The following is a 12,843-nucleotide window of genomic DNA, read 5'->3' on the forward strand; positions in this document are numbered from 1 at the left end:
CTGTTATGCTTGTCCAAGGGTGTCCTGAAATAACATGAGCCCTGCCACAGGGGTGGGAAGAAGTGCCGCCAGGCACAGGCCTGAAGTCAAGCTGTGCACACGTGGCCATGGGCGGGTTCAGCAAAAAGTAACTTCTGATCCTCGTGTGCATGTTCAGCACGTGCACACGTCTCACGCTGTCCTCAGCATGTTGCCCGATGGTGCACACCTTGCACCATCCCAGCCTCCAGGCCAAATTCTCACCAGAACAGCAGTTCTTGTGGGATTTTTTCCTCCATTCTCATGACAAAAACAGGACAAGCTTCTTCCAGTTTTAGACCTGCCCTGGGAACTAAATCGGACGGCTGACTGGATTATAAGGACCTAAACCCCCCAGGAGGTGAAGGGCTGGCAGCTAAGCCCCGTGCCTACTCAGGCACCTTTGGCAGGAGATTCATCTAGCAAACCCTCCTAATGGAAAGGGCCGCCTCTCTCAACTCCCGCTCCCAGCATACGGCCTATTTCCTGAACTCATTTTTCAGTACAAACCTGTTCTGTCCAGGGCATCGCTTCTTCCTCATATGGCAGCGCCTCGAGTCAAACCTGGGCTGTGGCTCTGTACGCACACATCACTCACTTTGGTCCGGGGCTGCTGACAGCCCTGGAGGGATCCTTCTGGATTAAAAAAGCCAGCATTATTTTCCTCTTCCTTGCGATAACATCAACATCTTAAGATTCGCATGGCATCGTCCAACCATGAACAGTTTGAGAGCATATTAAATCTAACAACTCTCAAGAAAAACCACATTTTTCTCCATGGGCAAATAGGGTACCTGAAGATTCGCAGCATATAAGTGTGTATTATTCACTGTCTTTTTGGACCGAAGAGAAGTCAATAGCGCAATCTCACACTGTTTAACGGGTATTAGGGAGGCAGCCCTCCTCAGCTATTGTAATCTTGTTTTGTAATTTGTGATTCCTTGGAGAGCCGGCACTTTAGTGTGATTGCTGCCGGTACCACCGTATCCTTGGCCTAATGGCTTGACAGCCTCCACGCTTCACTGCTGCGACTGCTGGAATTTGGGGCGCAAAGAGAAGGAGCAGGTCACCCCTTCCCTCCCGTATGCAGCAAACACATCCTGCAAAATAGACAGGGGGCGTGCAGACCCTTGGAGGTTTGGCTATCTTGTGCTCAGTTCTCAGAGGTGCTGGACCTATTTAAATCAATGGGCGTTTTGCAATGATTTAAATGGGGCCCAAATTTCACCTTCGTTCCCCAAAGCACAGCTGCTAAGAAACAGTTTAGAGCATGCATACTTCTGGTCGTTTTGCCTGGGGCAGTAGGGAGGAGCGAACATGGCTCCGCTGAGGTCCTACAACACATCTCACATCTCATCACAGGCAGGCCCGAAGTCCCCGTGTGCCCATCAGTAAGGGTCCTGAGGCAGCCTGGGCCTCTGTCTCGAGAGTGCTGGGTACCTGGGGGCTGGACGTGTGCTTTTGCCCTGCCCAATGTTGGTCTTCCCCTTCCTGTCTCATCAGCCTCACGGCAGAGGATGGGAATGCCTGGGAATGCTCTGGCAATCACGCCCTGCTGCATTCGCCTCGTGGGTCTGAATATTTCATTCGACCTAGTGCTTTCCCAGGTATGCTGAAGTGAGATAAGCCTTAGCATTCACGTACCAGGGAAATCGAGTGCAGAGAGCACGGTTAAACTTCCACCCACTTTTATTAATATAAAAAATGGATTGTGATTAGTGGCATGTTCGTGAATACTATCAAAGAACGGCGGCTAGGCATAGGCCTGCGATGAGTGATAGGCATCAAATATGTATAAGCAGAGAAAAACCTGAATGGGAAAAATCCTCAGCCGTGTCAAAATACCACGGTTCTGAAACGTTCTGGATGGACACCATTTATTTTCATCGCAGATCTTTCCTTGTCATCTTTCAGAAAAGAAAATGGCAAATTTTTGCAGGAGAGGAAGTGACGCTTGGGGCTGAAAATGGGAATAGAGCAGATGGCGGTAGGTGGGGTCTTACAGACCTAGTGCAGTTGCAATGCTCTCCATGGGCAGATCTCAAGCTCCAAAGTCCCTTGAGTGAAGGAAAGGCCCAGCACGGTTTGTCTCTCAGCCTTGGCTCTTTAGGAGCTGGCTGAAAGTAGTGCATTAGGACTTACCAGCTGCCACTTACACATCTCTGATTCAGTTAGTCTATAAGGTGCGTCTCTGCCCTGCCACTGATGGGAAAGAATAGCACAACTGCAGCTCATGTGTCTCAGGAGGCTGGAGCAAATAGCTGTGCAAATTACATGCGCTCTTTTAACGAGCAGTTGCAAAGACTCATCCACTGAACGAATCATTTTGTGCACGAGGAGGACGCAGGCTTCAGCGTGCGCCCGAGGGCAGCCATCACCCACTGCTTGGTTGGTTCTCCTCCATGGGTTTAGGCCTAGACTGGGCAGAGTAGATCTGCACCTGGTAGACTAACTAAATCAGAGCTGCACAGTATAAGCTTTCATAAGCAGAGGGATTACTCTTTTTTTTATAGGCCCAGAGCCAGCCAGTCCCTGCCATAAATTGGACATGGATTATCTTCTGCTGAAGGAAATAATCACTTCATCTGATGAAATGAGCTCTAGCCCTGGAAGCCTGTGCTGTATATGCATATATGTATATGTATTCATATACAGCAAACACTTCCTGAACTGTATCTGTATACACACCTATGTACGTACATGCACACACGTATACATGTACAACACAAGCTTGTATGCATGTATATACACACACACACATACACACTGTCCAGTTAGTCTGTAAGGTGCAAATCTACCTCGCCTTCAATGTACCGTCCACCATCCAGGCCCCTGCCCCCCTCCTTGGGCGTCTCCAGTGCCCGTTCATGCAAGGCTGTTTGTTGGAAGGGGCAATGCATGGGTGGGAGGTGTCGGGAGTGTGCAGGAGCGAAGCCCTCCCGCCTAAGCCAAGCCATCACAGCTCATAGCAAACAGATGAAGTGTCCCCAGCAAATTTCAGCCCGGGCTTGATTCCCAGTCGCGCTGCAGAGCGGGATGGGCTTCCCACCTTACTCTTGCATGGCATGGAGTGGATACTGGCTGCAGGCTGATGGCTGCCTCACCAAACACACTTTTCCCTGCATTCTTGGTGCCTTTGCAGCACATATAAAGAGTTGCCTTTAACACCCAGGGCTTGTAGCCTGGGGACCGGCTGTCTGCAGTGAGAGGATGGGTTGAAAAAGAAGAGGGAAGTGTGGACTTGAGTGGGCAGACATGCTGAGAGCAAAGAGTTGGGGACATCAGTCACCTCTACCCTTCCTCTGTCCAGTGGCTGGACTCCTGGTGAAGTGCTCGTGTCTCCCCAGCCCCTCCGGGAAGCTCATCCAACACAGAAATAACCTTCATTCCTGAAACGTTTCTCTCTCTTCCCTCTAAATGTCCCTCATCTGAAAGGACATGTTCTTCTGATGGAAATTTCCCCCTCGCTCCTGATATTGAAACTACCCAGGAGTTAGCCACAAATCTCACTTTTTGCATGTACATGTTTGCAAAGGGACATCTGATAGTCCATCAAATCCCTTCCCCCTGGTAGTCTCTGCTGTTAGATAGCACTGGGGGTATGGAAAGCACGAGGGGATCATGGAGCTGGCGTAATGATTTCTTCAAAAGGATATAATTTGGAAATGGCTTTTCTATTTCCACTTTATTGGTTATTTTTAGTTGAACAGCTGTTCTTTCTTTGTGTTGATATAAAATCCGTTTCCATCACTCCTAAAGAAGAAAAAATAATTTCTCTGTTCCTGTGGCTGTAGAATTCAACTTTAGAGGTCACTTATTGTTTCCAAGTTCAATGTACTCTGGAAAGAATCTATATTCTTCTCATATGGTTCCTGGGCATGAAAGCAATCTCTAAATACTCAGAGGATAAAATGAGGTCAAACCTGCAATTCCGCCAGGCTGCTGTCTAGTGAAACCAGCACTCAGACCTGCCGCTTTGTTTCTGTCAATGCCGTTTAGAAAACAGCACTGGGAAATTATTTCACAATAAATAGAAATCGAAAAGCACAGAGGACTCTGCAGCCTGGAGTTTTCTTTTGAGATATTCCTCTAAGAAGAGGCTGAGAATTTCAATTGGCCGGACCAAAGTTGTGGTGGTCTGAAGAGCGGTTTCAAACACAAGTTATTTTAATCGTGTTGCGTACAAAAACCTCTTTTGTGGGACCGGGATTCCTCGTTGCACCTTTTCCGGCGACACGAGGTTCCAGGAACAAAGTTTGGTTTCATACTGTTACTTGCCAGGCAAAAGGAAGCTACGACATTCAATATTGTGCAGCCCCAGCTGAGTGTGAGCTCTTCCTTCTTGCCGTTACCCATGTTGGTAAGAAACAGATGGAGGAACAGCTCTCAGAAACTTCTGCCAACATTTGTTCATGCAAAAAGAGCAGCAGTGTACACTTCAGAGCGGGTGCAGACGGGGGTGATGCCCGTGGACTAAAACTTCCCTGCTGAGGAGCTGCCCTCAGTGGCTAAGCGGGTGCAGTACATTGTGGAGTTACCCAGGGGCTCAATTTGTCCAGTCAAAAGTAACCCACATCTAGGACATCGCATAAAGAGTGTTTCCCATAGACGGCTCTGAGAAGCCAGCTCATGATTTGGAAGGGGCCAATATTTTGGAGAAAACTACATTTGTGCAAAGAGGAAGAGGCAGAGCAGGGAAGAGACGCCTGTCTGGGAACGATGCACGCAGCCTGAGAAAGCAGCTGGTACCCTTGGGGGTCTTGCTCCTGGCATGTCCGCTCCACGGGACGCGCTCTGGCACATGTGTGACATTGCTTGTAGGAGCCTGTCACCCCCCCGCGGCCCGCGCTTCCCCCCTTGCCGTGCTGCATGCACGACCATGTCACTGCTTGATGCGTTTCCTTTAGGAAGAGATTGCAAACCCTGGGCGCGTGCTGCCAAGTGCTCTGGGATATTAAAATGCTGTTGTTTCTGGCAGTGCTCTGAAGAGGCGACTGTCATAGGCCTGTCTCTGTTACGGGGAGGCTGAGCAGACACCAGATCCCTGCTGAGGTCCCCGGCCCTTCATTCACAGTCTCCCCTGCGGTTTGCGGGAAGTGCGATCTCGTCCCTGCACAGGAATCGAGTCAGCGCACCGTGCCGGCACCACTAGCTGCCTCGGCTCACACCGCGCACACAATCTCCTGGCACCACCAGCGAGCCCGCAGCCCCACCAGCCCTCGCTCTGGTTTAGCTGCACTGGAAGCTAATCCACCCCGTTCTTGCCAGGCGCTGGGGAGACGGTGGCTTTCAAACACCAGTGTTGGCAAGATCTTTATAGCAGCTGATGAAGCAAAGGTGAGTCAGTGGGACTGGGAGCAACAGACACAGCGACGGGTTCGGGAAAGGAGGAAACATGCCACCCCGCAGCCGACGCAGAGGTCCTGTTACAGCCAGTGGAGGAGGCTGCTTTGCACCGGCTGAGGAGCCGGTCCCCGAGCTGTTTACCCTCTGTTTAGCCCTTTGGCCCCGGCATGGGCAGGAACAGTGTTTTCTGGGGAGTGTGGGGCCTCTCCATGGCGCAGCCCATGTTTAACTGCAAGCCACCGTGATGCCAGGGGGGCTGCTGCCGTGTTTGAAGTTAAGTGCCTGGCCTGACATTTCAGACCGGATAGAAGCGAGCGCTGGGTCGAGGATGCTGGAAGTCAGCAGGCTTCCTGGTGTGAGTCCTCCCAACACAGTGCGAGGGTAGAGCCATCAGCTCCCAGTGAGGCTAAGGGACGTGCCCAAGGTGACACAGGGAGTCTGTGGCACAGCAGGATCTAGCGCTAGCTGAGGGACGGCACAAGTTTGGTTAAGGCCCATGAAATGAGATGGCTGGATGATCCCTGAGGGGAGGAGGCAAGGGGTTGGAGGGCAGGGCCATGGTGAGTGACTCTGGTGCACCACGGCCAGCACCAACCGCCTCTCACGCAGGTCTCACGGGATCCGTGGGCAGTCTCGGGCACCCTGAGGTCCAGCCATCCCTCCCCGAGGCCTGCAGCAGGACCGCTCCAGTCGCCGTGTCAACAGCCATGCAGAAAATAAGACTGAAAGACCTGGCTGCAGACTGTAATAAGTCGTGGTGCTGGGGATGCAGCATCTAATTAGGCCAGTTAATGGCATTAGCGATGAAGTCACCCGGGCTGCCAGGGGGGCCTGTGATCTGCAGCTGTCTCCACTCGCAGGGATTTGGTCCACCTCCTCCTCCTTAACCCCTCCTGTGCTGCACTGCCCTGGCCCTTTCTGGGCCTTGCTCTTTTCATGGAGAAACATCCCTCTAGGACCCCCCTTGGGGTAAATGTGGTGGTGCTCTGGGACTGGTCAGAAACATGCTCCAAGTTGGGCACAGCTGTGTGCATGTGTCCGGGTGGATGAGGCTAACGGCTTGTCTTGGCTGGGTGAAGCAATGATGGTTTTGCCATCCAGTCTCCTTATTAACAATCAGCAGCGTAGGGAGAACAAGCCTGCTTGTGCTCAGGGGGTTCTGCGGTGTCCGGAGGGGAAATCCTGGTCCTTCCCTTCCAGACAGCCTCATCCAGCTTCCAGCGGGGGTGCGAGCAGCAGAGCTGGCCAGCGGGATCTGAAAGACCTCATGGGAAAGCGGATGAAGGGCATGTTTGCTCCTGAGGGCACCCCGGCTTTTGTTGCAGGCCTGCGGTGTGTGCCCTTGTCTGCAGAGAGCGGCTGAAGGAACCAGAGACTCCCATGCAGTGACCGCTGTTCAAGCCCAGAGCATGAGGGCTGGGAGAAAGGCCCTTGGGGATGGCTGAGAGCTGGGATGAGGCCCCACGTTGCAGGGAGGCCTCAACTGGAGTCAATACCCCCCGGAGAAGGGGCTGGCTACGCTCAGCCCCTGCCCAGGAGCATCCGCGAGGCTGAGGGCAGGCAGGCACGGGAGCCGCAGCGCAGAGGTGCAGTGGTTGGGCAGGGAGCTGGGGCAAAGCTGGGGGAGGAGATGAGCATCCGCCCTCCCCTGCATGGCTGCATGGCGGGGGTGGCGCATGCCGCACTCCACTCATGTGCTAATGCCAGAGGGAGGCATTTTCACTGCTCTCCTCAGCAGCGCGTGGGAGGGTAAGTCGAGGTGTTAATCACACCACGCTTGCTTCTGGGGTGGGTATTACCACATCGTTCCTCCTGCACTTGACCTGGGGGAGTTACAACCCTTGCCTGCATCCTGTTCTGGGGCAGATAAAGCATTTCAAACTCCCCCAAAATGCACTTACAACATTTCATGCCGTTCAGCATCTGCAAGAGCTGCAATTAGCTAAGCCAGTGCCAGGCTTGCCTGAAATGCAGGCTTGCCTCCTTACCTGGGCTCATTATCATACCACGAGGGCTGCCAGATAATCTCTCCCATTATCTGATTGATTTGGTTCAGTTCATACAGGAAGGAGCTTAACATTGCGGAGGGTATTTTTTGATCCGTCTAACAAGTCTCACCCCACCTGCTGCTCGCCTTCTTCCTGCCGCCGAGCCTCGGATGAGAGACACAGCAGAAAAGCAGCTCTTGTCCCGGCGTTGTGCTGACGCCAGGCCGGGCTCCACCGGGAAGTGCAGAGGCAGCAGGAAAGCTTCAGAAAGAGAAGAGTTGAGTGCCCTTCTGCAGCTCTCTCCAAGCGCTCTGATGCGGTCCCAGCACTGTGTAGAGGCGGAGGCCCGTTCTTGTTTGATCCAAGTGCGTTTGCTGGGGCCCTGATGGATGAGGAGACATAATCGATGGGCTCCTGGCAGGCAGAGGGTTCCTCTGCGAGTAAAACACCCTATGAAGCAGTGCATGAAATGTCAGAGCACAGCCTTTCCCCGTGCCAGTCCGCCTCACCCCCCTGAGGCTGCAGCCTCGCTGGGACTGGCCCAGGAGATGCTCTGGGGCTGCCAGTTGCAGCCTGCGAGGGTGGGGACTGGATGTAGGAGTTGCACCATGCGGTGGGAAAAGCCTTTTATCTGTCCCCCTTGGACACTCCTGGCCCCTGGCAAAGGCCGGGAGAGAGTAGGGGTGAGCCTGGCGGAGCCGGCGCCGCGTTGCTGTTTTGCTCTGCATCACAACGAGACAGCACAGCTGCAAGAGCAGCCCCTGTGCCCCGGGCTCACCCGCCCTCCCTCCTCTCCAAGCCTGTGCCAGGCTCCCTGCAGCACCGTGCCTGCCAGGATACCTGCCCCCTCCATACACTCTGCCCTTTCTTCCTGTGCGCGCACTGGAAACCAGAACGAGAAAAAAAGGCCCCAAATAAGCCACAGAAATCAGCGTGATTGCCCCGGCGAGCTGTCCAGCCCCACTCGTGCCTTCATCCGAGGCGGCCCGGTAATGAGGCAGAAAGGAACGGGGGCCGACAGGCTGCTTCTGGCTCAATCCCTGCTTTAAGTGAACACTTGTAACGGTGCTTGTATACTGTCTGAAGATATACTCTGTACTTGATTTCTCCCCGGTGACTGCACCGCTGATCAATTGCTATCAGAAACGTATGACAGGAAAGCAATGTAGCTGCCACTCAGTGACTGCAGCGCGGCACGTTGCGTGCTTCAGCCCAGACACAGAGCCCAAGCGCAGCCCAGAGCGCCCAGACAGGAGGGCCTTCACGATGCTGCGGTGGCTAACAGGTGCGTGGATGGCAGGAGACACCTTGAAATGACTCTGGCAGACTGATCATGCTTCTCCCCGGGCAGCGTGGAGGGTGCCCGTAACAGCTTTGATCCCGTTGTGTGGCCGTGTTCGTCTTTCATTGCCGAGAGGCTCAAAGCACCGTGCAAAGGGAAACAGCCGTAATGCTGCCTAGGCAAGACCCGCCGCAGCCCTCCTCACCCTTCCCAGCTAGAGGAACCGGCAGGCCCGCAGCCCGGGTGATACGGCCGCAGCCGAGCTCGGCCCTCTGTCGTTCCCATCATCCAGATCACGGGCAGACAATGCACCCCCTGCGCAAGCTCAGTGCAGGGTCTATGCACCGCCGAAACCCTCAAATACAGCTGCTGTCAAACTTAAGTGGCGCACGGGCCTTATACTGGGCTGGATCCCAGCAGCAGAGAGGCCTAACATTGACCTTGCCAAAGAAGTGCAAAGCCTTTCTCGTCAGCTCTGCAGCCTTCCAAAGGAGAGATGAAAGAGCCCTCCCAATGTCACCACTTCTTATCAGCTAGCAATAATTATAATTTTTCGGTTTGGCAGAGGATTAAAGTTGCTCAAAATAAATATTGCATCCATCAGAGCTCATTTCATGTTGCTTGTCACTAGCGTTCTGCCGCGCACTCACTCAGGTTTGCCGTTTCCACTTGCTCTCTCCTGCTGCTCTAAGCCTGTAAACAATCTTTTAATAACATAGGCGCTCTCCTTAATTACATGGATTTGTTTGCTGCTTTCTCTCCATGTTCGTGGCTTGTTTTAAGGAAGTATTTTTCACCTTCTAAATAATCTGAACAAAGCCTCCCGCAGGCAACTGTCCCAAAAGTTCTGGAGGAACAGCTTTTCCAAACAGCTCTGAGCTTTCGGGGATTAAAAACCCACAGATGTCATTATCCCAGATAAAAAGGCCGGAGGTGACTGAACGGGGGGGAAAAGCCGTGACTTTCTACTCGGAAGATCCTCCACTCCGACTGCCTTGTTTGATGTTGCATTTATTTTTTATCCCTCTTCTAACTCGAGTTCGATAAAAATGTGTATCCAGATCAGACTCATTCTTCACTACTCCCACAGGATTCCCCACTGGAAGACGCGCTATTGCATCAACCGTCAGTGACGGAAGAAATGATTTGCGTTGCTTGCAGTTCGCATGCGGAGCCGTCGATCTGAAGCGTTCTCCGCCGGTTCGCTCAGCAGTGCCTTCTCTGGGCTCTGCACCTCCTGTGGTACCCCTTTACAAGTGCCCTTTCATTTTGGGTGCTCAGTTTTGGAACCCAGAGCCCAGTTTGCAGCTGTGCAGAGGTCTCCTTGACTCTGCCGAGGGTTGAAGATGTTCAGCTCTTCTGAATATTAACAGCCATTTGGGGGGAAAAATGAAAAGTGTGCCACTGACTTCTCAGGGCGACAGTTTATCCAGCTGTAAGACAGGTACAATATTTCTCATCTGTTGGCTAGTAGTGCTGGGATACCCACTGCATGAGCCATGCCAAGTATCTAGCTCTGAATTTGACATTGTGTATGAACTCTGAAGCTGCAAAACAGCTACTAGAAGCAGGAAATTCGGGAGCATGCAATACTTCTGATCCAAATCTGTTTAAGATCATTTCATGTTTGATTTAACCAGTCTCCCTGACTATGCTCCGGAAAGGTGAACGACTTGGCTTTGTCCTGCCAGAAGTTTAGCAGCTGCTGTATCTCAGCCCCCTTTCCTGGCATGGAGGACAATGGCCCGGGACACCTGACATTCAGCATGTCCGCGTTACGGGCCGGGGCTGCCCGTGGCGGTCCGTTGAACACAAGGCCAAGGAACCGCACAGCCTGCTGGCAACGAGAGAAAGCCGAACTTCTGGGGGGTTCGGTAACCTGAAGCTCTGCCCGGCGCTGGAAATGCATTTTGCTAAGTTGCTTCAGCAATTCAGCACTAGGTATTCGCTGAAGGCAATCCCCGTGTGCCACTTCTTCAGATCTTCATACTTGATACACATGAGTGATGGATGGACCTCAAAACTTTGTGGCAGGAAATCTATCCCCTTGTCAATCTGCACAGGAGAGTTGCCATTTCAAAAGGACTAAGACAGATGGAGCTGATGAATGGTGCAGCGGTGAAATGAAGTTAGGAACCTAACTTCAATTTTTCACTCTAATCTATACCCAAATGTCACCTTGTTCATTGACAGTACTTGCAGACAGTGCAACACTCCATATGTAAAATGACCATCTGCTGGTTTGAAGTGAGGGCAGGGGATGTGAAATGGAGAAATAAAGCTCGCAGGAAAAGTGATCTGAATATTAACGGCATTTGAGCAGTTAGGGTCGTCCGAGTCTAGCCCGTGAGAATCATCCCGGTAAGACGCACGCGAGGACGTGAGGCATCTGCTTGAACCCCTGCCTGCTGAGGAGGAGCAGGTACTGCTCGCAGCCAGAAGAGGACCAAACTCATTTTATACAGCACCCGTCCTCAGGTTTGCGAATTTTGCTGACTATTGAATAGGAGTGGACAAGCCACAAAACGTTTCACCAAGCCTCATCCTGGCATCTCGCTCCTCTTGCTAGGTTATCCATGTCAACGACTTGAATGTTAAACACAGCGCTGCCAAGTGAAGTGGCCCATAATGGGAATCTGAGAGCACTGGGAAAGCTGCCAGGGAAGAGTGCCCAAAAGCCACAGGGCCCGGAGGATGCACCAGAGGCCGGGAACCATCCCTTCCTGCCAGCCGTTCCCACCTCTGCCCCTGCTTGGCTTGAACACGCCGCACTCGGTAGCATTGCTTCTTCCTGGGCACTCAGTGCACTGGAGTCACCTGCAGCATCCTGCGGGACTGCCGAGGGTGGCAAAGCCCGCAGCGCCCATGCCCTGTCACGCTCACCCTGCAGGAAGCAGCCCAGATTTGAGAGAGCTCCTACGCGAAAGGCACAGTCTGAACTCTGAAGCTTTTGAGTCAGTCTGGTCCTATGTGACTGTTGACCAGTCTCCACTGATTCGTTTCCATGAATCAAATTCACTTCTTAGCCTGGGCAAGACGTGCCCCGCTTCAACTGTGCCCGAGCCCTATGTCGAACACTTCATTGCCAGAGGGGCATTGTGTCCGCTCTCTACCCCAGACTGCATTTCACCCTAATTTTTCTTCCTTAAGGCAATCAAAGAACGGCAGAATATCAGAGCTTTCACCCAGCTACACCTGAGAAACGTGATTTGCAGCATGGCCGAGAAAAGAAAATTGAAACCCGGCTTTCTTTTTTCTGTGTTTGGAAAATAAAACGTTTTCCTAATGCAGATGGGGCTTTCACCTGACACCTGGCTAAAAATACTGGCATCGGGAAGAACAGCACAGAAGACAGTTGTGGGTTTACCGAAAGTCGCTCCAGACAGAGTGAAGCGATGAGAAAATACTTCCCATGAGATACGCATCTGCTATTCTTGCTGAAACACCGGCTCCTTAGTCCAGGAAAGCAGGGAGGATGCACAGGTAGCAAAGAACTGGAGTGGTGCAAATTGTGAGGGTTACTTATCTGGATTGTTCTGCTGCATTTCAAAGGGTCACATATGCAAGACCTGTCTTCAAAGGAGTGCTAGCTCCCCGAGCGAGCGTGTGGCACCCAGGAGCTGCCACCTGCTCCTGATACGAATCCAGAGGACAGGATCCCTCCCCAGACAGGTCCGTCTGCATGAGGCAGGATCTGGTCCTGCGGTTCAGTCGTTCCTTCCTCCTCACCCGGAGAGAGGGAAAGCTTCAGCGAGAAGGAGGCATGCTGATTCCCCTTGATTCAGTGGCGTTCCAGCTCTGTTTGTTTCTACAGACTCAATGTTTCCTCATTTAAACTGGGGGCATTTGCAATTTCAGGTTTATTTGCAACTGTTAAGTCTTTAATATGTCGGCCTGAACATTTTTGCGGAAATCTGCTGAGTGCTATTTTCATTCTAATTATTGCTGCAAAACAATTTTTGTTCCTGTCAGCTTCACTTTTAATATTTCACAATCAATTGATATATAAATCTCCTCTTATAAAAATGCAGCAAAAGGGCCATGTGCCAGTGAGAGGAAGTTGAAATGATCCTGGAGCCCAATTGGAGCAGTTAACACTTTCTTTTAATTTCTTTATGCCAGGAAACAACTTGGGCAGCCAAGTTGCGCTTTCTTAACTTTAAAAAAAAGGAGTGGCAAAGATCTCCATGCGACACAGCCGGGCAGGGC

Source organism: Crocodylus siamensis, chromosome 13 (genome assembly GCF_052110815.1).
Source record: "Crocodylus siamensis isolate JL-2025a chromosome 13, ASM5211081v1, whole genome shotgun sequence".
Lineage (NCBI taxonomy): Eukaryota > Metazoa > Chordata > Crocodylia > Crocodylidae > Crocodylus > Crocodylus siamensis.